Below are 26492 nucleotides of genomic sequence, written 5' to 3'. Positions count from 1 at the left end.
CATTAAGCAGAATGCATTGAAAATTCATCATTGTTATTGAATATATCAATAATTTGTTCTGAGTGGTATTTCATTTTACGTATATCTAAACTAGTTTAATTTATCCATTCATCAGTGGAAGGACATTTGGGTTATTTTCAATTTTTTTACAGCTATGAATTAAGCCACTAAAAACATTCTCAAATAGGTGAATATTTTTATTTCTCTTGGGTAAATGCTAAGCTATTTTGCAAAGCATTGTGCAAAGTGTCTGTATCACCTGGCATTCCCGACGATAATATGTGAAGTTTCCAAGTGCTCCCTACCCTCACCAGTATTTGTTGTCACAAACCTCAGTTTTTTCACCTGTAAATGGAACAACAATACCTGCCTTACTCTCTCAGGATCATTAGATAGAAGTAAACGTGAAACCACATAAGTAGCAGTGTTTTTGTAAACTGTAAAGTGCTGTACCCAAGTAAGAAATGCTGCTGCTTATGACGATAATGATCATGCCCACTTATATGTAAAACTTGTTTCCCACATGAGCTAAATATTTTGTGTTTTTTCTGCTCCATCTTGGCAGGCAGAATGAGTTATAGCAAGTCTAAAGCAGTGAGAGGTTTTGCCTCAGATGCATTCTGAAGTTTATTTTGGCTCTAGTTTTTGAACTTTTCACAGAAGCAGATAAGTTTTGTAAAGAAAAATGACCTTCTGTGATGGAAGTCAGCAGAAGTAGAGTCAGCAAGACAGGCAGTATGACGTGCTGTGGGAGAAATAAAAGCAGGCCTAACCAGGCGGTGTCCCCAGGGTAAGGCCCGCATAACTGCGGCAGTTAAGAGGACTGGCTGCCTAGCATGCCCCGTCAGGATGGGGTGGGAGGAGTGGGCAGGAAAGCTGAAAATAACAGTAGTAATTTCAACTTATTCTTTTCAAATTTGAAATTTACTTTTTTCCATGTTAGAAACAGAAAGGTGTGAGAAACAAACCAGCAAAGGTTTTCGCATTGACATCAGTATGAACTAATGTTTACAGACGTCAGATGGTGACATGTAGAAATATTTATAGACGTGTATGAATTCACAGGTCGGTATACACATACGTATTTCCTTGCTCTGGCATCTGAGGGCCTAGATGCAACTGAAGCAACTGACACCCCAGTAGCAATGAAAACACCTGCTCCTCAGATCTTGCTCTCTGATTCCGTCCTCTAATAAAAGGAACCAGTGCTCCTTGGAGAAATGGCTGATTCTGACTGGGGCAAGAAATACACACAGTGAACGTGGAGCATCTGGCAGTGCTAAAATGTAAGGAAGTGGTCAAAAGCCCACACTGATGGGTGTGTTAAAGAGGCACAGGACCCAGATGAAAGGGCTCCCAGTGGCCAAAGCTGGAGCAATTTGAGCAACAAAATAAAGTGCTACAAATATCTCTCTGGCTTTTCAAAGGTTCAGTTTACTTCATCTTACTTTATGAAAGATCTACACTAGTTTCTCTTTTTGTTAAACAAAACAAAAATTCAAAAAGGATTTCTACTTTTAAGAAAAAAGGCAAAAAGCAATAATAGCGTTCAGCGTTTGTTTTGCAGCGAGCAGTTATAGAGACAGCATGCACCACGCTGAGCAGTGAGTGACACTGCCAAGCTCCCTCCCCGGGAGCTATGCTCAGCACCTTAGTGCCACAGCTCTGAACTGGGTCTGTGAACGTCTGTGCTTTATACCGATTTATCCTGTATCCATTAGCAAGATGGGTCCTAGGGTGATCACTTCTCTTTACGCCATTATGGGTTACAAAGGTTTCATGGGAGCGCTCTACTTTCAGATAGCGGGGGAAACCTGTATTAGAGCATTGCCTGCTGTGACTTTTTTAAATGAACACTACTTAAGTGGAACCCCCGGTGTTGGATGGTGAGCCGCTGTTTCAACAAAGGCCTCTAGGAAAAGGTCGTGGAGGAGATTCACAGCACACCTCAAGGGGCCACTTGGAGAAGCCAAGGTAGGGTGCAGGTCAGGAGAGAGGCAGGACCTGGGGCACATGCCTTTCTTAAGGTTCATGGGTGGAGTGCTCTGGGGTTCCCAGGCTAAAGCCAGATTGGTCGATCCAAAACAAAAAGAGCAGGGCTTTGGTAAACTCCACAGGTGCCTTGTCTAAGGAACACGTGGCCCTGGGCATGGGGAGAAAGTGCTCATCACAAGAGTTTTGGGGGCAGTCATATCAGAAACTTACATTTACTTGTGATTCTGCAGGCTGTTATCCAGGGCATTGCTGGAGGGAGGGGCTGGTGGCAGCTTAAGGCTTGGCCGCATACAATGGCTGCCAGACAACACTATCAGAGAGTAGCTAGCCTCTCAGCGTAGCCCGGGGTATCAGATAAATATTCCTGAATCTATACTGATATAAGTAAATGACTGAGTAAGTAAATGGGAAAAACAGACAAATCTCCTAAATCCAAAAGAATTCCAAATAACTAATTATAGAAACAGCCCTCTGAGAGGTGGAGTGTGCCTCCCTACTCCTTAAGAGTGAGCTGTGCCTGGTGACCTCCTTCCAAAGAGGACAATGCGGAGAGAGAGGGAAAATAAGTAACCTTACGGGATAAGGACTTTAGGTAAAAACTGAGAAAAAAATGAATTATGGAATTTGGTTAATAATAATATATCAATATTATTTTATTAATTGTGACAAATGTACCATACTAACCTAAGACCTTAATAAAAGAGGAAATTGGGTGCTGGGTATTTGGGAATTCTTTGTCTCTATTCTCGCTATTTTTCTGTAAGTCTAAAAATATTCCAAAATTTAGAGTTTACTTTTAAAAAGCTTTCTTCTCACAAAATAAGAAAAATTGATCCAAAATTGCCCCACTGAAAAACATTCCCTGAAGAATTTTAGTTTAATCTTGATGAAATTTTAAACAAAATAATTTTTTTAAAGGTTATATGACATGAGTTAGGTAAGGTTCAAATGAAATTTTTTTTTATTGTTACTCACTTAGATACCCAAAGAGAAGGATAACTATAAATATTTTGGGAGCATTTTCTTTATAAAATTTAAATATGAAGAAACATTTAGTAAAAATAAATAAATACATAAATACATACATACATACATACATACATAAATAAACTCAGAAGATAATTATTCAGAACATCAGGCACAATATCAAAGACCACTTTTTCTGCCAAGTTAAAAAGAAAATCCAGCTTGATTTACATTCCTTCTCTAAAATGTTATTTAGTTTTGCTTTTCGAATTAACAAATAAGAGCAAGTGTACAAATAAGATCAACTCACAAATGTTTTATTTAGAACCCAATATTTTATGATATGACCATGGTTGTCCACATCCAAACATCTGGACCGTCTAGTTCAGTCGATCAAGATGTTTTATGCCAAGGGGAAATTCCCGTATTCCTTTTGTCAGTTTAATTTATTCCTGGCCATAGTACTCTTCCCTCCTTCCTGAGATAATAGTGATGCCTTTGAAGGATATGGAGCAGTTTAATCTTCCGTTGCTTTCTAGTGAGCTTCCTGTAACAGAAAGTTTCTGGCAAGACGTTTTTACATTCAGATCCAATTTACTGTCCGTGACGAAACTGAGCCAAGAACTTCACCACCACATCCACCTTCCCCCCGCCAAGAAGCTGATATTCCCCAGCCTCAGCCCCCAAGACTCAGGGCTGCCAGGCACTCAGCTTGCGTGGGTTTCCTCTCCTGGGGCTCTGACCTTAGGACTGAGGTCTTTCCCCACTATAACTCTCCAGGGGCATTTTGGCCCATTCTGTGCTCAGCTGGTCATTTATGACTTGATGACAATGTGAGGAAACATTGGGCCTTTGTCTGCAAGATATGTAAGTCCAGCAGAGTTAGGCAATGACCAGGTATGGAGTTTATTCATTGGTTGGATTTATCCTCATGTTAAGTCTGGCTCATCACAAGTTCAGTCTGAAAACTCTTCTCCACAGCTACCTCCACCCTAGAGGGAAGTCTGTCCTCAGTTGAGTGTCTGCAGCACCTCTACTGTACCTTCCACGACTACTGCCATCTCTCAGGTTTTCCTTTATCATTGTTGCCTCATTGTTCAAGTAACATAGTTACTGACTGGCCCCCGTGGTTGCTCCTACTTGACTCAGTAGTGGTGATAGCTATGATTAGTTGAGCACTTAAACAGGTCTACATGGTGTGCTTCATCCATGTGGCCTTCTTGAATCCTCTGCACAGTCCTGGGGTATGGCTACTGTTGTTCCCATTTTATAGATGGGCATACTGGTTGAAGAACTTAGAAAACATGTTAGAGTTCACACAGCTGGGATTCTGGAGTCTGTGTGTCTCCAACACCCTACCTGTGGTGGCAGTGGGTCAGATCAGGGCTCCGCCATGCTCTTGGCTCCCCCAGCTGTGACCCCATCCTCCACAGCACTAATGGACACCTGTCAGTCTGCTCTGAATATTTGTCCAACTCAGCACTCCTAGACCTATCTTTACGCTTGCCATATTTTTCCATACAAGGAAGCATAAAAGTACAAATAAGAATGTTTCACATTAATGGTAATATTCTCATATTAATATTATAGATGGAAATTATTATTTTAAATCCAATCAATCACACCTGCTTTGGAAGTACCATATTTCAAACTTAGAAATATAGGCTGCCCCTTCTGAGACGGACCACATTCTATCCGTCTATGGAATGTGTATTTCTCTAAATAAACTTGATTTCACTTAAAAAAAAAAAAGTAGAGCTCTTCAGTTGCATTAAACTCACTGTGTCCTTTTTGGCGACTCCACATTCCACAACAAAGTGTCATACTGAGAAATACTCAGAGCAAAAATGTCTTACTTAGCTTACTAAAGATATTTTGTCTGCATCTCTGTTACTATGTCTGAGGTCCCAAGTGAATTTGGTAGGTTGCTGGAGCTGGGCCTCCATATGCAGAAAAGATGTAAGAAGATATCTCCATCCCTCCTGGACCCAGTCAACCTTGTGCATTGGGGAGATCATACAGACCACAGCCTTGACTTCTCTCCTCAAAAGCAGAACACAAAGGAAATCAAGCAAAATTAATCTTCACAACATCTGAAGGCATAAGAAATACTAGTGTTTAATCTGAAATTATATAGGGTAATAAGAGAATGGAGACCCTCGGGTTTTATCTGAAAACTTCCACTAACTAGTTTTTGCGGCTCTCAGTGAAGGAAGGCAACCTCTCTGAGCCTTATTTCCCTTACTTGTAAATTGTAAAATGTCAGCATTAGACTATTTATTAATGGATTATTTATGTCTCCTCCATGCAGAAAAAAAAAAAATTCAAGAAGTACGGTGGTAAAAAGGATAGAATCATACAAGAAAGGCTAGACCAATGTGGAAAAAAAAAAAAAAAAAGCCTAGGCAAAGGGAAACCAACACCATTGATCCAAAACTTGGTCTGAGCTTCCTGGTAGCCTAGGCAAAAAGAGAAAGATGATAGAATATTATTCTTGTTATCTGAAAAAGAAGGAGTTTAGAGAGGAGGGGAAGAAGAGGAATGAGAGGAGGAAGGCAAAGAAGCAGCAGCATACCAGATCGTCCAAAAATCAAAGCTAAATTCGGGGAGGAATTTTTTTCTACATGTCCCATAGAAGGTGGATAGTCTTCAAGAGCAGTTTTGAGGTCAAAAACATTTGCAAGAAAGAGTTTCTGGCCATATTTTATATTGACCTTCAATAAAAGGACATAATTTAAAACCATAGCTCTCTGAAAAATACTCATGTTGAGAGCTAAAATAATCTAGTCCAGGTGTGCTGCTCTCTGACAGTCTTACTTGGCACAGGGATAAAGCTTAGAAAATCTGAGGCATGAGTGTCCGGTATGACCCTTTGGATGTCTTTCTCAAATACCAGTTGCCTCAGCCAAGCTTTGGACAAGTGTGACATGCTACAGACTGAAAATGGAGATTCCTGGCAAGTTCCTTTATATATAAAAGTCAGGTTTGTAAAAGTTCTCCACCCTTTCGCGACTTTTCTATTCCCAGAGACTTTCGCCTATCTACCTGCAGAGAGGGCCGAGAAACATCATTAGGGTGACCCATAGTGAAGGACTGAGGAAGAGAATTTCATTTTCTCCTGCAGAGCATGCTCTATTGTTGGATTTTCTTTTTACAACAAACATGTAGTGCTTAAAACAATAAAGTTGAAACTAAGGACCTGGTGAATGGAGGGAAAGAGAGAAGGAAAGGAGGGAAGAGGGGAAGAGAGAGAATGAAAATGAAGTACAGTTGCATGCAAATAAATTTGAAAAGGTCTGTTTAACAAAAAGAAGAAGATGAGGCACAGGAGGGCCTAGTGCAGTCCTGTCCCTTAGATGTTGCTCCACAGATATCTGTCGAATGATTAACTCCACAGAACACGGAGAAGAGGACCAGCCGGGAAGAGTCTGAGGGCAAGTTGGCCACCTTGACTAGGGCACAGATGTACCTCAGCTCCTTTAAAACACTTTGTTGTGACTGAGGCAGCATCTTAACACCCTTTCTGGGGTGAGCAGCTCCAAAAGGCATCCCCCCACCCAGATTCCTAAATGGACCATTAAATGGGTTCATCTATCAGCTAGAATTCTGTGTCAGAGGCAGGCTGCCAAAAGCAACTCTTCAGATCCAGCACAATTGGAAATGAGCACTTCCTCCTGTCATCAGTCAGCTAGCACTTTTGTTTGCTTCTTGAGGCCACGCTATCATTCATTTGTTCATTCAGTCATTCCTCCGGAAATATTGCTGGAGTGCCGACAGTGTGCCAGGCACTGTTCTAGGCTCTGGAGATCCTGCAGTGAAAAAAGCAGACAGAAACCTCTCTGGATAGGAATTACATTCTAGTTAGTTGGAGACAGATGAGAATGTGCATAAGAAAAGCATATGGCATGATAAGTGCGAGGGAGAAAAATAAAGCAGGGAAGAGGATGGGGAGCATTAGGGAGGAGTGGCTATTGTCACTTTAAATAGGGTGGTGAGGGAAGGCCTCACTGAGAGTCTAGTATTTGAGTGAAGGCAGGAAGGGGTGGAGGAAATAGCTATCTGGACGTCTGAAGGAGAAGCAGTCCAGGCAGAGGGAAGAGTAAGTGCAAATGCCCTGTGGAGATGGGGGTGGGGTGGGCCGCTTGCCTGGCACATTCAAGGAGGTCGGTGCGGCTGTGGAGGATGGAATGGAGCGGCAAGAGTTGGGGGGTGGAGGAGGTAAGAAGGCTTGATTATATAGAGTTTTGCAGACCATTTCAGCTTTACCCAGAATGATATGGGAAATTATTGGAAAGTTTTGACCAAATTGTATATATCCTTTCCTGGCCTGTTCTTTCACTCAACCTTGTATTTGAAATTCATTCATATTGATATACGTAGCTACAGTTGATTCATTTTCATTGCTCGGGTAGTCCTTAGAAAATTGCTTCTACCATTGAAAGACAGTAGTTTCTCATTTTTTTGGTCATCATGTAGATACATCTTTCTGTTTGCAATTGTGGAGAGTGGGGGGCGTACTGAAATGATTTGGGGATGAGTTAAGAGATAGGAATCCAGGCCATCCTGTTTCTCCTGTAAACAACTGGAATCTACCATCAATGGGCAAATCCTATGCAATGCAATCTTCTGATACCCCTTTATAGAGATTCAAAAGGAATGTGAAAATCCTGAAATCTATTGAGATGTGCAGCTTGGCCCCATGGGTGGTTCCTCTCCATGTATCAACAGTGGACAATGGACAAATCTATGTAGCCAAGTTGTTAGCAAATAGTGAACAGTTGGTCAAGCCTGCCTTCTCCTTGTTCAGAGTTTGAGGGATTGGATGAGGCTGGTGGTGTTGGAATGATGTTCTGAGGAGCCCTGGGGAATATTCCTAGAAGAGACTCTGCCCGATGCCTTACGCAGCCTCTCTTCATCAGAGCAGCTCTGCTTACTCAAGGTCGTATCCTTGGTATCCCCATAAAATCCTGGGGCCCCCATGTTTCAAACCATGTGACTAAGTGACCTCTAAAGCTCTTCACAACTTTAAAGTTCCCACACATATGCACAGTGTTTAAAATATTTTAATGTTTATTTTTTCATTAGTGAATGTTTCAATAAAAAAGTCAAATTTACTTTCACAATTACAAATTTACTAACTATTGTAGCTTAAACATAAGACACTGTTGGTCCATTTGCAAAGGATGAATAGCCTTCCCTTTCTTTCCCAGCATAGAGGAGTCGGGGGTAGGCCTGCCCCATTGAAGTGGGGGGTGTGGGAGCCACGCAGAGGTACATCATGTCAGAGAGTGTAGGGTGGGGAAGGGGGCACATGTGTGGTGGACAGAAGAGAAGGCCTGGATGGTTGGAATATCACTTACTTTGAGCAAATAACTCAACTGATTGAGTAAGTCCTAAATATATTAAAGATAAATCTTTTCAATGTTGGAAAAGATACAAACCTAGAAACAAGGAAGAACTTTGAGATTTAAAGTGGAAATGTAGATTTCATTATGAACTTATGTTTTTAAATACATATATAAAGAGATAAATATGGGAATAATTATAGGATGTGTGTGTATCGTGGCTCTGTGTGCCTGGGGGAACCTAGAAGTAATGACATTCAGTAGCATGAGTGCACTGAGCAGACAGACGTTGGATTCTAAATACCATTCTCCACTAAAAGGAAACCAAGGGCTTCTTGGAGAAATGACTGATTCCCCTGCTGGGGCAGGAAAAATTAAGATAAGTCTGAAACACCTTGTTATGCTAGAAAGTAAGGATATGCTCAAATAAAGCTTGAGACATGTCAAAAAGACCCAGGAGCCACTTTGCAACAATTTGAGCTTCATTGTGATAACATGGATTCTAATATAGTGGGGGGAAAATTGCAATCCATGAGTCTCTGCTGATTTAAGTGAATAAAATAAAGAAAGAAATGGGGAGAAGGGAAAGCTTGTTCTTACCAAACAATGTAACTAATAAATACAGAAGGAATAGTGGAAATAGAAGTAACCATTTGGCAGCTCTCATAGTGGTAGGTGGTTCATCTAGGTGGTTTATCCAGGTGGTAGTCATCCTTAGAAGGCAGGTAGACAGAGGGTTAATGAAGGACAAGACTTCAGTGCAATCTTTGATCTGCCCACCAAATACTAATCAGTTATCAGGGGGCAAAGGGTGACTTTATGGTGAAGATTGGTATGACCATGTGGCATGAAGTGTTGACATCCTGTGACCTCTGTTGTGATGTACTGAGTCAAACGCATCTTCATTCTGGGGCATTCCTACCAAAACAGCATCACCGAAGTCTGGTCATGAGGAAATATCCCCCAGATCCAGGTTAAGGGCTATCCTACAGAACATAAGCCTGCAATCTTTGAAACTGCAGAGGACAAGGAAGACAGGGAAATATGGAAGACCTATTCCAGATTGGAAAAAGCTGAAGAGACCTTAGAACGTAAGGCAGAATCTCCCTGCCCAACCCCAACGCCAACCCCAGAACCTACATTTTAACAAAACCCCCCAGTGATTCCTGTACACAAAAGTTTGAGAATGGCCAGGGCCCTAGATCAGTGGTTCCTAGGTTTTATCAGAATCACTTTGGAAAACTTTTTAAAGGGACAGATTCCTACCCTCCCCAGATCTACAGAGTTAGACACTTTAGTGCAAACCCTCGCAGGTAGTTCTGATACCCAGCCACGTTTGGGAACCACCAGTCCCTCAGTGGTATTGTCATGTGTATAAGTGACCAAAGTGGGTTCATTCACTACGGGTCTGGAAATACAGATTGGAGAATCAAGCTAATTACCACCACGACTGCTCCTCCAAGCACAGAGATATGACCCCAAACTAATATTCCAGTGCAGGGGTGGAATGTAAATAAATACTGCTGGTTCACATTTCAGGAGTTTTCCAGGACATTTAAGTGGATTTGAAAAATACTTTTTGAAAGATTGTTTGTACAAACATCATACTCTTTCCAGTCCTTGTTTGGCATAGACTTTAATCAGATTTAAAATGGTGAGTGTTCTTTGTAAGGTTGTATGTTTCTTTTCTTCCAGGGCATGTAAAACAAGACATCTGGGTTTTATCATTAAAATACTAAAACATGTCCAGCATTTTTAGGAAATCTGGGCCTGGGTTTATATGCTACAGGTGTTGAATATATTTGCTAGAAGGCTGAAGTCTATTCATTTAGAGTTCAAAGGAAAAAAATTATGCACACCAGTTTTCTTTCAGAAAAAGATTTGACTAAGACACTTAAGCTTTTGACTCTATCTTAGAAAATGAGGAGAAAATAGAAAGAAATCTTTGAGTCAATCTTATATGAAAATACCTAGTTTTCAGATATTTTTAGTTTCATATTATACACTGAACTCTCTCATCGGCTCATAACAGAACTTGCTTTTCTCTTTCATCAGCATCTATCAATTTATCTGTGGACATTAATAGTATCTTCCTCTGTTAGTTTTTTCCCTGCCACAAGACAGACATAAAAATATAGAATTGAAAGAATGAGGCTGGGGTAATGTAGGCATAGTCTATTCATGAGTCTAAGACAGGATACTCTCCAGCACCACCATGGAGCAGAGAGTCCAGGGAGAGGTGAGGGAGACATAATAAGATATTAATAAAAAATTGTGATTTCTAAGTTCAAAGAAATACCACATTAAATGTAGGTATCTCACAAAACTAAATGCCATATCTGGAAATCATTCAATACATGCCCATTAATATTAGTAAAATTGGCTAACCTTTCTAGAGTGCTTGTAAGTCTAAACACTTTCACCTTACTTCCTTTAACCCTACAATCCTGTAAGGTCGGTGTTGCTGACAGGCCTGCTTTAAACTGAAGAACTGGAAGACTAATTGGCCCAGGATCACAGTTAGTAAATATTAGAGCTGAGACTTGAATCTAGCCCATCTGACTTCAAACCTGGGCTGCCTCCTCTTCCCATTTGTCTGGTCAGCACCCCAAAAACTTGCTCTTGGTTTGTTTTGTTTTGGTATAAGATATGCCACTTTGTAATACTTAAATGGTATTTTTCACTTTTCAGTCTCTGTCATCTACCCCTCTAAGCACTTTCCAAGTAAATATTTGTCTAAAGAGATTTCTTGAGCCAGGTATGAAATATGTCTTTAACTCCTCTGGAGTGACAACTCACCCTTTCTTTACAGGAGAAGCAAGGCTGGTGCTTGGTCCCCTCCTGCCACGGCTTCAAGTAACCCTTAAATTACCAGACCCCAAACAGGTCAGTCCCTTTTACAGGAACTGTCAACACCCTCTCAAAAACTGTCAACACCCCAAAGTTCTTTGGCTCTCCTGAAGAAAACAAGCAGAACCTCGGCCCACTTAGCAAAATCACTCCCAAGTCCCACCAGCCGCATGGCCCCAATCTCCAAAGTAAATCCCCTCTTCTGCTGGTCCGCGTCGCACCTTCAGCCTCCTCACACCCAGAGTTTTGAATTTCTGCAATTCTAGTCCTGGGTTTTGCCCATGAGCTGTTCATTGGTCCCTAGTCCATAATCTGCTGCCATCGCCAGGGAGCAGCCGCTGTCTCCCTTCCCAAAACACACCTCCTGGCAGGAATCTTCCCAGAACAGCTCTTCCCAGCGGCCCCTCCCCTCAGGGAAGCAGAGGAGGCTTTTTGCCTCTTCCTGGGACCTCTCTGGAGGGGAACAGTTCAGGCCTCAGCATGTCTGAAATTCTGCCGGCAGGTGGCTGCCTCCCGAAGGCCGTGATGCTGCGGCCCCAGCGCTGGCCACTCTCCTTTTCTTTCCTTGACTCTTCTTCCCTTTGCTCCCTGGGTTTTGCTCAACTAGGACCCAGTGCCACCATCTCTAGTGTCTTCAAGAGTTCCTGCAGCTCCCAGCTCTCTGCCTTCTCCTCCCCATCCTACTGGGTTAGCTCCTTGCTGGCACAGGCTGCTTCTTCATCTTTGGTCTGCCTCTGCGGACCAAACGACAGAGGGAGGGAGGGGTGGCGGTGCATCAGATCCTCTTCACAGAGACAGCAGGAGCCCAGCAGATTGTGCCTGTAGGGTGTCCTGAGGTCAGGAGACCTGAGGTCTAGCCCAGCACTGCCACTGACTAGCTGGATTACCTCAGGCAGGTCACCTAACTTCTCCGGTTCTTGGGTTTCTTCATCTATAAAATAAGGAAAATGAGCTAAATAATCTCTAATGTCCTTTGATGTATTCGTTGTCACATTATGTAGTGGAACCACATGACTAAAAGCTGGTCTGCCCACCTGTTTCCTCATGACAGCCTCAGCTACAAAGTAATTGTCCATGTGCCTTCATCTCTTTATTTTGGATTATAGGAAAAATCTTCATGTCTTGGTTTTGGAATTCCTATGATGATATATTGATTCTGAATCTATGACACCTGTGACAAAACCACACGCTGCCATTTCTGACTATTTCTGCCTCCCGAAGTCCACTCACCCCGTGAGGTTTCTAGAGATGGAGGGGTGTGTTCTCAGGCTGAGGGCTCCAGAATTGCCAGCAGAGACAAGCCTCTTGCTCTTGTTGGCTCCAGGCTCTAGGAGCTTGGAGAGACCTGGGCCCGTATTCCAAGGTCTTTCTAGATGTTAGCGTTCCTTTGAAAAACATATCAGATGGTACAAAGAATCTAGGAAACTGAGTATTAGCCTTTTCTTGGTAAATCCATGCACATTAACATATTTAAAGAAAACCTGCCAGTGGAGAAATCTTTATCTCAGCATCTTGCAAATTTGTGTGGCCCCAGACACTTTCTTCACAAAATACTTAACAGCTGGTAGAACGTGTCCCCAGAGCACAGTTTGGGAACAGTACCACAGCACACGGCTGGTCTGCCTCTGTCTGGGTCTTCAGGGCAGAATGGGGTCACTGTAGCTCCTGGACTATTTATTGAGCACCTACGGTCTGCAGAATACATGGGAATAACTCAACACTGACACAAGTGTCTGCCTGCCAACATTTCAAAACCTAAAGCAGCAGAAGGACAAGCAGACGTGAAGAAACATGCTAGTCAACAGACAGGACAAATGAAGTGTCAGGCGGAGCGTGGAAGTGCTGGTGCCAGGCCCCTGGGCCGTGGTTTGCTTCCCCAAGCGAACTTCTGGGTGATTGGCTGTCAGTCTCCAGTTCCTTGCTTTGCATCAACACCATCTCCTTGCAAGGCAGTCATTGTTTATTTTTATAGATTAGGTAGCTGGGGAGGCACACCAAGTAATTTCATTTTGTGCTGAACATCCTAGAATTTTTGCCTTGCAGGTACAGCTCTGTCGGTTTTTATTTGTAATTAGGATCTATTCTTTCTCTAGAAAAGGTGACCTCCTTTTCACAAAGTAAGATAGATGGCCAGTGTCCTGTGCTGTTGTTTAATCCTGCTCTGAATGGAACTGCCTTCTAATGTATGTGACGTTCCCTGGACAAGGGGTCCTGGTTCTAGGGCGGCTGCCCTTTTATAACCTGTTTGTGACTCACTGCTGGTTTCCGAGCAGTTCCCCTCCTTCACAGCACATCCACGTGTCCCCACTTCCTCCGACAGCCCTTGCCCAAACCTCCCTCATCTCCTGTTTCCCACCCCTCCCTGCTAACTCTCCTTAGACTTTCTTTTTTTTAATTGAAATAGAGTTGATTTACAATGTTGTGTTAACTTCTAATGTACAGCATAGTGATTAATTTATGTGTGTGTGTGTGTGTGTGTGTGTGTGTATATATATATATATATATATATATATATATATTCCTTTTCCTATTCTTTTTCATTATAGGCCATTACAAGGTATTGAATATAGCAACACAGTAAGTAGGACCTTGCTGTTTAATCTATTTTTTATATAGTAGTTAGTATCTGCAAATCCTGAACTCCCATTTTATCCCTTCCCACCCTCTTCCCCCCTGGTAACCATAAGTTTGTTTTCTATGTCTGTGAGTCTGTCTGTTTTATAAATGAGTTCATTTGTAGCCTTTTTTTTTTTTCTTAGATTCCACATATAAGTGATTTCATATGGTATTTTTCTTTCTGTTTCTGTCTTACTTTACTTAGAATGACAATCTCCAGGTCCATCTATGTTGCTGCAAATAGCATTATTTTATTCTTTTTTATGACTGAGTAGTATTCCATTGTATAAATATGCCACAACTTCTTTATCCAGTCATCTGTCAATGGACATTTAGGTTTCCTCCATGTCTTGGCTGTTGTAAATAGTGCTGCTATAAATATTGAGGTGCATGTATCTTCTCAAATTAGAGTTCCCTCCAGATATATGCCCAGGAGTGGGATTGCTGGATCATAGAGTAAGTCTACTTTCAGTTTTTTAAGGATCTCCATACTGATTTCCATAATGGCTACACCAAACCACATTCCCACCAGCAGTGTAAGAGGGTTCCCTTTTCTCCACACCCTCTCCAGCATTTATTGTTTGTGGACTTTTGAATGATGGCCATTCTGACCAGTGTGAGGTGATGCCTCACTGTAGTTTTGATTTGCATTTCCCTGATAATTAGTACTATTGAGCATTTTTTTCATGTGCTTGTTGGCCATTTGTATATCTTCGTTGGAGAAATATTTGTTTAGGTCTTCTGCCATTTTGGATTGGATTTTTTGTTGTTGTTGTTGTTACTTGGTTGTATGGCCTGTTTGTTATGTTCTGGAAATGAAGCTCTTGTCAGTCGCATCATTTGCAAATATTTTCTCCCAGTCCGTAGGTTTCTTTACGTTTTATTTATGGTTTCCTTTGCTGTGAAAAAGCTTATAAGTTTAATTAGGCCCCACTTGTTTATTTTTACTTTTTTTCTGTTGCCTGGGTAGACTGTCCTAGGAGAACATTGCTACAATTTATGTCAGAGAATATTTTACCTCTGTTTCCTTCTAGGAGGTTTATGGTGTCTTGTCTTATGTTTAAGTCTTTAAGCCATTTTGAGTTTATTAAGCCATTTATGGAGTGAGAGAGTGTTCTAACTTCGTTGATTTACATGCAATTGTCCAGTTTTCCCAGCCACTTATTGAAGAGACTGTCTTTTCTTCATTGTATGTTCTTACCTCCTTTGTCATTGATTATTTGACCCTAAGTGTGTGTGTTTATTTCTGGGCTCTCTATTCTTTTCCATTGATCCTTATGTCTATTTTTGTGCCAAACCTTAGTCTTTCTATTGATGGAGTTTTTTTCTCAGTTGTTTTCTTGCCCTTTTCCACTTTCCCTCTGCCTCCCCTTTCTGGCCTCTTTAAAAGAAGCAAAAGCTCATTCTTTCTGAGGGTTTCATCCTTGGGAAGTCCCTCTCTGCTAAACAGAGAAGAGAAGCTGGCACCCTAAAAGAAGGCCAACGTCGTCTCCACAGAGACAACATCTGGAAGAAAGAGCGGTTTATTGTTTTTTTAATGGTCAGCATCAGTTGAGTGTGTGCTCTGCTCCAAGCACTGGACCCTTTACAAATATTATATCTTTTATTAGTCACTACACAACCCCCTTATGACAGGACATTTATTATTCTCATTTTATGGGTGAGAAGTCAAGTCTCAGGGAAGGTAAGAAACTTGCTCCAGGTCACAGAAATAATGAAAAGCAGTGTCAGGAAGTAAACCTGCATTTCTTTGGCTCCAAACCCTAGGTTCTTCCTTCTCTCCCCCACCACCCACGAAAACAGGGAAGCTGAAGACACAGAATTCTGGTTTGCAGGAGATTTATTCCCAAACAGGTTTCATTCACAGAAGCTCACCCCTACACACATGTTCTGCACAGACTGCAGATTTAATTATCTTCTTCTTAATGATCTATTTTATCTACCAGGGTCCAGCAGGGCAGGATGTAATTGATCTTGGTGGGATGCCAGTATCCTTCGTTTCTTCACACAGATTTGTCTTCAGGGGAACATAGGCCAACACATGCAAACCATTTAGTTCCCTTCCATTCTCTCCTTCCTGCTTGATCACTGGTGTCAGTTTAGCTGCTGGTCTCCTGTTTCCTGCTCGCCATCCACATTACAGCTGGCAAACATTTGCCATTGGTGCCTACAACTGAAATGGTGACTTGTTTGGCTGACTTCTCCTTTCCTGTGATAGGTGTCCACCTGTGCTGGGACCCAGAGTGATTCACAGCAGGTCTCAGAACCTCCCATACCTGCTCAGTGGCCCTAGAAGACAACATTCACTCTCCCCCTTTCTTAACCAGTGTGGCCTGTGGCCAGCGATGTTCCCCATCGGGGGTCTTAAGTAACCAGGGAGGGCATTTCCTGTCCATCACCTGGGGCATCTCAGAATGGGCCCAGCTCATTCCAGAGCAGACGAGACAGCCATCTCTGATGCCCTCATTCTCTGATGCCCAGTTGGCTCAGGGAAAATGGAATCTTCTAGCCGTGGGCCAGACTGCTCACAGGCCTTCTATGTCATGGCTCCCTGAGTGTCCTTCCCAGCACGAGTCTCTGAGCCTCCTGGGTGAAGAGCAAGCTGATAGGTAATTGCAGGATGGGTGCAGCCTCCAGATACCCTGGACACTCAGGCGCTTGGACACTTCTCAGGAGCGAAGCACAGCAGGGAGTTAGCCACTGTGCTTTGTGTGTGATCAGAACAGGGGGTCACTGAGCACCTACCAATCACACTGGCCTCTGTGCTGGAAAATAAATGAATGAAACAATGCCTGCCTTCAAAGAGCTTGAACCGCGGTGACAAGGACCGGGAGAGAGTGGTCATGGTGCAGTGATAAAGTAATTCTGATTAGCCACATGAGGGTTCAAGAAAGGCTTCCTGGAGGAGGTGGCATATAGTCTATTTGGCTATCAGTTGGATGTGGGAATGGAAATGAAGGAAGAGTCAAGGACTGGGGTCAGGGTAGGCTTCAGGAGCCTTTGGGCCCCTCAAGTGAAAGGGCCATTTAATTCTTGAATATACAGGAAAAGAGATAGATATTCAGAGACAGCAGCAGAGAGATGGGTAAAACAGGTAAGTGAAGGAAATCATCCAGGGAGAGGAGGTAGTATAAGAAGAGATCCAAGGAGGGGAGGATCTAGCTCAGTGGTAGAGCACATGTTTATCATGCACCAAGTCCTGGGTTCAATCCCCAGTACTTCCAAATAAAGAAATAAATATCAAATTACCTCCCCCAACCCCCCAAAAAAACAAGAGATCCAAGACAGGTCAAGGACAGTGCCCCAAGTTTCCAGAACACCATCATTCAAGAAAGAAAAGTACCATATGGATATTGCTTATATGTGGAATCTTAAAAAAAAAAAAAAGACAAACTTATTTACAAAACAGAAACAGACTCACAGGCATAGACAACAAACTTATGGTTACCAGGGAGGGAAAGGGGTGGGAAGGGATAAATTAGGAGTTTGAGATTTGCAGATACTAACTAATATATATAAAATAGAACAAATACATACTGTATAGTACAGGGAACTATATTCAATATCTTGTAGTAACCTATGGTGAGAAAGAATATGAAAAAGAATATATGTATGTTCATGTATGACTGAAGCATTATGCTGTACACCGGAAATTGACACAACATTGTAAACTGACTATACTTCAATAAAAAAATATATATTTACCAAAAAAAAGAGGGAGAGAGAGAGAATCAACTGGCACCAGCAAAGGACAATATTATGAGCCTGGTCTCTGGGACTGGGCTGCCTGGCTTGGGATCCCCCTTCACAACTTACTAGCTGTGTGACACTGGGCTAGTGACTAAACCTCTCTGTGCTTCCATTCATCTGTTAAATGGGGTGATGATGACGTGCACTTCACTGGGTTGTTGTAGGGTTAAAGGAATTAATGCATGTTAAGTACTTAACACAGAGTCTATGTAAGTAGACGCTTTAAGAGCATTTTATATAATTATTATTTCACTGATGTCCCAAAAGGGCAGACGCAGCCTGCGACAGATCAGCCTCTCAGTGTCCACTGGCACTGCCCAATTGAGATTCCTGGTGAGGAGAGGTGAAGGAGAGCCCCAGTGGGAGGCAGGTTACAGCTGAGGTGGGAAGGGACCAGTCATGGTGAGTGGCACCGATGCCACCATCTCCTGGGAGGCAGGGACAGTGTCTACCTCATTCACTGCATACCCCAGTGCCCAGCGTGGTGCCCACTGGAGTGTGAGCTCCTGGAGGGAGGGCGCTCAGCAAAGATCTGCTCAATGAGTATGGATTTGCTGAAGGTCCTACAACTTAGCTGGAGTGGAGGGGCTGCAGGGACAGGGAGAGTGAGTAGGCCACTCCAGTGGTGGCAGCCACTCGGGCAGGGTTTTCTTGGGGCATCTCCTGACTCTCTCTCTCAAACTTCTGCCTGGGACACCGAGCTGTCTTCATGAATGAGCTGCAGGGATGGGACCCTCCCAGGCCTTCTCCCACACACTCCTTTCATTTCCAGACTCTAATTCATGAGGACACAGTCCTATTCTGTGTGCTGTAGAAAACTTAGAATTTTAGACATGTAAACGGCTGGCAAGCGCCTGCACCACATTCTCTGTGACCTCTCAGAACACTAACATTCTGCTTCTAAAGGAAATGTGATTCTGCTGCTCAGATCTTCACGTAGCCTTTGCTAAGGCATCTTTCTGCTCAGTAGATCAGGGCAGTTGTCAGCGCTAGAAGCTGTAATTGACTCCCTCTTTTGTCTAATGTTCAGGAGAAAATGGAAAGTGGTAAAGCACGGTCGTTTAAAAGCGGTTATGTCACCTTGGGAAATCTAGCTTAGCCACTCTGAACCTCAGCTTCCTCTTCTGTAAAAGGGGAACCAGCGTGTAGGGCAGAGAGGATTAAAAGGGGATAAGCAGTTTCCCTCTCACAAGCACTTGCCCAATACACGGAAGCTGTTGTTCCTATAAATGTCATTATTAAAATCATGCAAAGAGGAGAGCAAATTGATTCATCAGTGGCCCTGCTATAGGATCAGGATAGTCTGGAGCTAACAACTCACTTATACCAAGACGTGTTATGTAAACTGCTAGCCACGGGTTTTAATCCCATCATTAAAATGGGATGAAATAACAAAGACCCTATTCCAGGACTATCAATAAATAGTCTTACAAAAGGGGAGAATATGCATGAAATGAGGCTTACTTTTGATTACCATCTAAAAATTGGTTTCAGAATGAATGATCCATTCAGTTGCTTGTGGTACGAGGGTAACACAGCCTGCACAGCTGTTGCAATTCTCTGCAGTCCATTTAAGTAGAAATGGCATTTGCGTTGCTAAGGCAAAATATTTTCCCCCCGGTTGGTTTTTAAATAGTAAATAGCCCTACAAAAGAATGAAATCTTGTCATTTGTGGAGAATGTGAATGGACCTCAAGAGCATTATACTAAATAAGAGAAATGTCAGACAGAGAAAGAGAACTAGCAACCCTGTGATCTCACTTATATGTGGAATTTAAAGCAAAACAAAATAAAACAAAAAACCAAGCTCATAGATACAGAGAACAGATTGGTGGTTGTCAGGGGCAAGGGGCGGGGGGTGGAAGAAATGAGTGAAGGGGGTCAAAATGTATAAACTGACAGTTATAAGATAATTAAGTCATGAGGATATAATATGCAGCATGGTGACTATAGTTAATAATACTGTTGTGCATATTTAAAAGTTGCTAAGAGAGTAGATCTGAAAAGCCCTCATTATAAGAAAAAAAATTTTTTGTAACTATGTGTGGCAATGGATGTTAACTGGACTTATTGTGATAATCATTTCACAATATATACAAATATCAAATCAGTATGTTGTATATCTGAAACTAATATAATGTTATATGTCAACTATACGTCAATTTTTTTAAAGTAATGTAGTGTCACAAAGAGTAGAACAGCAAAACATATTCAAAACTTTTAATAACTTTATTCTTTATACAAAAAGACAGTTTAAATTATGTCATGTGAATTGAGGACTTGTCAAGAGCTTCTAGAGTTCACATCTTAGGAACATTCACATGTAACTTATGATACTAGCTGTTGGTTAAATGGAACCAAAATAAAGGAAAACTGATTTCAAAAAACAGTAAATAATTCTAGTGAATTTAGAACGTAATTTCTGAGTATTTAGAGAATTTTAAGTTGAAGAATTTGAGAATAAACATACCTTTTGCATACTACAGGGAAGACATTCTGCAAACAATGAAAAGATGGCCAGAGTAACATGTCTCTATTCTCAAAAAGCTGACAATTTAGAGGAGGTGGATGTATATACAGTTGACTTTATTGCAAGGCCAAGCATGCTACCTTACTTTTCTTATACTTGCTGCAACCTCTCTTGCCCCCATGCCTAGCATAGTTCCTGGCAAATTCACAGGCATGCAGTGACTGTTTGTGGAAAGAATAAGCACTGTTATAGAGATATAAATAAAATGCTTTGGGAGGGCAGCTGGGACCAAGGAGTGGTAAAAAGATTGGCCTTCCAAAGATGGCAGCATATGAATAGGTAAAGTTGGCCTTATACATACCCAACCATAGTATCAACCATACTACTACTTAATTACTTGTTTATGTTATTGTCCCCACAAGGCTCCAAGCTCACCAAGGGCAGGTGCCATATTTGTCTTGTTTACTAGCATCCTACATGGTGCACAGTACATAGCCCATAAGTGTTTGTGGGAAGAAAGAGGGTCATCTGATAAGAAGGGTCAAGGATTTTTTTTCCAGCTGCAAGTTAACAGCAACTCAACTCAAACCTGCTTAAACAAACTAAAAGAATTTTTTCATATATTATATGGAAACTTCATAGGGCTTCAAGTACGGCTGGATCTAGGAATCTGACCAATGTCCTCAGGAATCTTTCTTTTATGTTGGCTTCATTCTCAGACAGACGCTCCTGTTACTGTGGCAAAGACAGCCATCAATAGCTCCAGGCTCATATCTTTGGAGTTTATCATTCCAATGAAGATTGTGTCTCTTTTCCAGATAGTTTCAGCAGAAGACCAAAGGAGAGCTCTTTGAACAAATCACTGAGGCCAGACCTAAAGGCAGGGGAGGGGCAGCTTCATGTAATCTGTATAGATTAAGATGGGGAAAAGATGATTCAACTAAGCAACTAAGAGATGTTGGACAGGCATAGGAAAACAAATAAACACAAAATCCCCTGTGTGCTCATGATACAAGGAGACAGACTGAACAATACCATAGAGACAGGAAGGTAGAGAATAGGACATGATGCAAAATGTAGTAGGACTGGGATGTCAGACAGATGAGCAGTGGGCAACAGTGACAATTAATGCTAGGAATGTAAATCTAGATCACATGGTACCAGGCTTGAAGGCCAAAAAAGAGGTTTAGAGTTTGTTCTGTAGACAATTGTGATGCAGTTTGAGGGGACATGGTGGGGGTATAGTCCAAGATGTGTTTAGGGCTTCTGCAGAAGCCACCCTTAGGTGCTTCCCTTTTTCCATCTGTGTCTCTCCTGAACAAAGAGTCGTGGATGAACCATGCCAGGAAGGACCAGGAGTTCAAGAGACTCTTCGGGACTCATTTCACATCAAGGAGGATGCCCAGGCATGGGTAACTTGCTGGCCACTGTATCCTCAGTCCTGAGACTCCAGCATGAATAAGTCCTGGCCTCTGCTTTAAGGAGTTCACAGTTGGGGGAAGTTGGGAGGACTGGTTTAGAACAAGGTGTATTAATACACCTGTACATACATATATATATACATATGTACTTATGTATATGGAATTAGGCAATTTAAATAGGAAAGAAAAAGGATATTTTATTCCTAATAGGGAGTCATGGAAGCCTTCAGAAAGGGGGAAATAGGTGAGTTACACTTTCAGGACAGTTCCTTCTCAAAGCAACTACAAATTCTTCCTGGTCCAGCCTTGAACTACTTCCTTCCTCGTAGTTAGGCAACGGGACTTAAAGAGTCCTCTCTTCTGGATTTCTGTACTCTGCTTCCTGGAATTCAGCTTCTCCACAACTCAGATAGCAGTGTTAATCGTAGTTGTCGTGGCAGCAGGTGGTCGCAGTAGCAAACGTCTATGGAGCCTTATCTACACGCTGAGCATCATGTTGGGATCTTTAGATACAGTCTCCACTTTCACCCTGAGAATAATTGTATGGGGTATTAGTCCCCTTTTACTGGAAAGGGACATGAGACTCAGGGAGGGTGGGTGGCTTGCCTCGGGGACCTGCGCAAGGAAACAGTGGAACTGGGAGTCGAACGCAAGTTCATTCAGCTCCGGCGCCCACGCTCCCCACCTGCACTGTGCTGCCTCCCGCCGGCTCCTCCTCCCATGTTCCAGGTGGGTCACAGCGCCACTCTCAGGTAGTGTGACCGAGGCAGTGACTTATAGTATTGGACAGGTCCTACAGAAGTGATGCTTTTCTGACCCGAGGCTCAGGGGTGCAGGAAGGGATGCTGAACCTCTGGGATCGCTCTCAACTTCAGTGTGTATGAGAACGTCAGGGAGATAGCTAAAGGTGCAGATTCCTGGGCTCCACTCCTAGAAAGTCTGGTTTCTAGGTCGAGGTGAGGCCTTGGACTCTGCATTTGAGCAAACACCCTACCACCAGTCCAGAGATTCTGGTGCTGGGGCCCACACTGTGAGGAGTACTGCCTAGGCAGGGTGTGTGTGTGTGTGTGTGTGTGTGCGTGTGTGTGTGTGTCTATGTGTCTGTGTGTTGCCCGCATGTGCATGCCACACGCTCTAGTTCAAGGGCTGTTCTAGTAAGCCCCACGGAGGGCATGTATAGATGTGCATGCACACGACCCAGTTTAGAAGAGCTCTGTCTACATAGGTTTTCATTGTCTTCTTTACATTTCACCGTCTGAGCCTGGACTTTGCACTTAGGGTGACCAGATTCCCATTAAAAGGATCATCTTTCTCCAAAAACTGCTCAGTGTATTCAAAAAAACTTTTTGGCAGAAAGTCATTCGTCCCCTTTCTCTGGACCTGGGAACGGCAGTGGGAAGTGTTCAGGCCTTTTCCCAAATATAATCTCTGACTGTTCGAAGGCTGAGAATCTTCTCTGCCCACGGCCTCCTGGGACCCTGAGTGGCCTGCCTGTCAGTCGGGGGCACGGAGCATCCCCACACTGGAGATGTGGGAAAGATGGTCTCTGCCCTCAAGGACTTAAGGTCTTGGTGGTGAGACAGAACAAACCCATGCGAAAGAGTCAGGGAAACAAACACAACCAAAATAAGCCAGATGCAAATCCATGCAGCTGTGAGAATCCAAGTGCAGGCATAAGGTCCAGCAATCGGTGAAAGGGAAGCAGGAGGAAGTCGCATGTGAGGTGCCAGGTGGGCCCTCAGAAAGGCCTTCCTGGGGGAGGTCACTTCCATGCAGTCCCAGACTCTCATCAGGCACTTACGGTGGGCTTGGCGACTGTGAGCATGGTATCCCCGATGTCTGCCTTTTGGGGAGCACAGTGCTGACTGCTCAGGGAGTCTGGGGCCAAGGAGATGCAGAGGCAGCGCATAACACACAGCACGTGCACAGGCCTCCTCAAGGCAGTGATGCTTTTGTCAGATTCCTGAAGGCAGCCCTGCCCCTGACTTTAGGGGAGTCAGGATGAAGTACAAAAGAAGCCTTGCCTGTGGCCTGCCCACTTCCTCTTTCCATCCTGGCTCATATGCCTGTGTTGCATGGACACCTCAGGCTTCATGTGTAAACTCCGTCCACACACCACCACCCCAGAGGTCCTAGGCCAGCCTTCGGACCTAGAGTTATGATCTACTCTCAGGAGGACCAATGCAGATAATAGCCCCTTGCTGGCCTGGAAGTGGGCTTGGGGCTGTTTGGACAGGGGACTGGGGGTCCTGAGTCTACAGGGGTGAATGATCTGGAAGTGGGGGCACAGCAGATATGTTCCCTCCACCCAACAGGTTTCTCACTCTGTAGAGGGGGCAGAGCTGGATGAGGGCCAACATGGGCCTTTCAAAGCCTGGGGCCCAGGCAGGGATCCTGACTGCAGGTCTAAGCACAGTTCTGCCTAAGGGATGAGTTGGCATTAGTTAAACTAAAGGTAGGTTGAGGAAAGCCTTCCCATGTAAAGAAAGAACAACCAGTACAAGATCCACAAGAAGGGAAAAGCCTAGTTCACCTCCCTGAAACAGGGGTGTGGCGAGGGCCGAGTGAGGTTGGAGAACAGACAGGGGCCTCAAGGGCTGGGGTGAGGATTCGGCTCTACAAAGGACGCAGGCAAGACGTGGTGGACCAGGGAAAGGTGGTTTTGAATGGAGCAAGATCATTCCTCCCAAATTGAGCCTGTGTGATGCCGGTAAGGTATTTGACACGAGATGAGAGAGCAGGCTGTTCACTTCAGCTAGGCCTAAGAGTACTGAGAAAGGCCAGAGGAGGAAGGAAAAAAAACACTGGGGGAGCGATTGTGGAGGGGCTGTAGGCATGTAGGAAGGGGTCAGGGTCATCAGGGTAAGCACAGAGCTTCTGGGAGGAACCCTTAAAGAACTGGGCTGGGGGCCAGATTCTCTCTCCATGCTGTGCTGACCATTGAAGTAAGGCAAAATAATAAATGTAATGATAAGTAATAAGTTTGAAAGTAAGGCAAAATAATCTGCCACATTTAACACCTTTCTACTCTAGAGTGATTCCCTACTCTTGAATCATAGTACTGTACACGTGTGCAATTTGTATGTTTTTCCTGTGTGATTTCAGTGTCCTGAAATCCTTTTTGGATTGGCAATACATCCCATTGTCTGCTTAGTAAATATGACCAAGTTTGTGTCATCACTTTTTGTATCATTTATTTTTTATAATTAGTGGTGACACTCTCATGACTTAATGCCTGTAGAATTATGAATACATTAGACCACAATAAGAATTGTCCCTGAAGTCTGTTAGCAGATGTTGGAGGGTAAGTGTCTGTGTGTGTGTGTGTGTGTGTGTGTGTGAGATAACAGTGCTTACATAATCTCAGTAACCAAGCCCTGGGGACACACACTCGGAGATGGAACAGTTGGTTTAAATTAGGTTTCCATGTGAAATATGGTATCACTATTTTTTTTCCTAGCATTGTGGGAAAGTATATGGAAAATGATTTGACTGATAGGGAATAAATCTGGTTGTGTGATCAGGTTTGAGGCACAAACCACGTGACGGTCTGTGCCTGCTCTGTGAAGCAGGTCTCTCCAGGGGAAGATAAATTAACCCTTTCAGGCCACTGTGCTAATAAGTCATTGTGTGGTACCAGAATAGCCTGAAAGAACAGTGACTCTGCAGAGACACTGATTAGCTGTCAATTTCAATAAGAAGGGAGCTAAAGTCATAGAAAGAATATAGCCAGAGGCCTCAAGAACTAATGCATTGAGTGTCTTTTTTTTTAATAGGTATATCTTTATCGTTTAATTTTTTAAATTTATTTTTGGGGGAGGGGAGGGAATTCAGTTTATGTATTTACTTATATATTTATTTTTAATGAAGGTCCTGGGGATTGAACCCAGGACCTCATGCATGCTAAGCATGCACTGTACCACTGAGTTATCCCCACACTGGGTGTCTTTCAGGAATGATTTTAACGTTTCAGGATTTCATTTTTATTTGTGAGGAGATGGGTTTGAATGTCTAGCTCAAAGAGTCAATGATGTTATGATTCTAAGTGTTTTCTGATGATCTTATAGTAGGATAGGGCTTATCAAAAGCTAATCACACCAAAGGAGGAATTGGCTGGAAGTAACCATGACCCCACTGGCAAAATAATTCCTTGCTCTAGAGAGCCAGAGTTCCACAAAGGTGACTTTTCACTGGGTAACCAGGTGAAGGGACAGGCATGGAGACAGTGGATCAGAGCTTGCTCATAGCTGCAGGAGAAGGGGTGGCTCAGGGAATCCCAGAGGGTTCCTGTGTGCTCAAGGCGGTGCCTGGAGATCAGGTGAATGGTTATCTTTCTCCCAAGAGGCTCTGAATTCCTTGTAGGATGATGTGGACCCCAGCTCATCATCCTAGGGGTCTGATTCCAGATCTGTTCTCCTGATGTTTCACCAGAGCCCAGCAACGCCCAGGGCAGGTGGAGAGCAGAGGTACCTGCTCGGAGCCCACTGGGCTGAGACCAGCCTCAGGGATGGCAGGTGGTTCATCACATTTCACTGCAGCCAGTTTCAGAAGGGAAGAGACAGATTATTACACAGGGCTCCTGGCTGGTACCAGAGTACAACCCTGTTTCAGACTGAAATTCCCCATTGCTATTTCCCTCTTTGTTTCTGTGTAGGGAGAGGAAAGAGGTGTTTAGCATCGTTCTCTTCTGTTCTGTTTTTTTTTTCGTTTCTTTAATCATTTCTTGGTACTCTTCTCGGTACCTTCTCCTTTGATTCCAGCTCTGTTTTCAAACATGCAGCTCTTACTGAGTGCTCTGAAGGACCTACCAGTGCCAAGTTTAAAAAATTAGCTTCCCTTCACTAGATGAAAGAGCACCAGCCTGGGAGTCCTAGTTTTGACACTGAATTGAATTGTGACCTCCGAAAGTCACTTCTCCCATGAGCCTTAGATTCCTGGTCGGGAAGAATGGGGTTGGACTGCCCTTTGTGGTTGCTGCCAACACGAAATGCCGTTCATTCCTCTCATTTTATTTGGGGTTGGGAGAGAGTCAAGGAAGCGGTTGCTTTAGACCTTGAACTCTTTTCTCCCTGCGGTTGT

At 43.2% G+C, this 26492-nt stretch overlaps 1 protein-coding gene across 1 annotated transcript in view; it reads left to right on the top strand.

Moving 5' to 3' along the window:
• PLCE1 (phospholipase C epsilon 1) overlaps nt 1–26492 on the top strand; it is a 212029-nt gene that overhangs the window by 96658 nt on the left and 88879 nt on the right.

The sequence above is a fragment of the Camelus bactrianus genome, chromosome 11 (genome assembly GCF_048773025.1).
Source record: "Camelus bactrianus isolate YW-2024 breed Bactrian camel chromosome 11, ASM4877302v1, whole genome shotgun sequence".
Lineage (NCBI taxonomy): Eukaryota > Metazoa > Chordata > Mammalia > Artiodactyla > Camelidae > Camelus > Camelus bactrianus.
The sequence above is the reverse complement of the archived record's forward strand: the minus strand, read 5'-3'. Positions and strand labels throughout refer to the sequence as shown.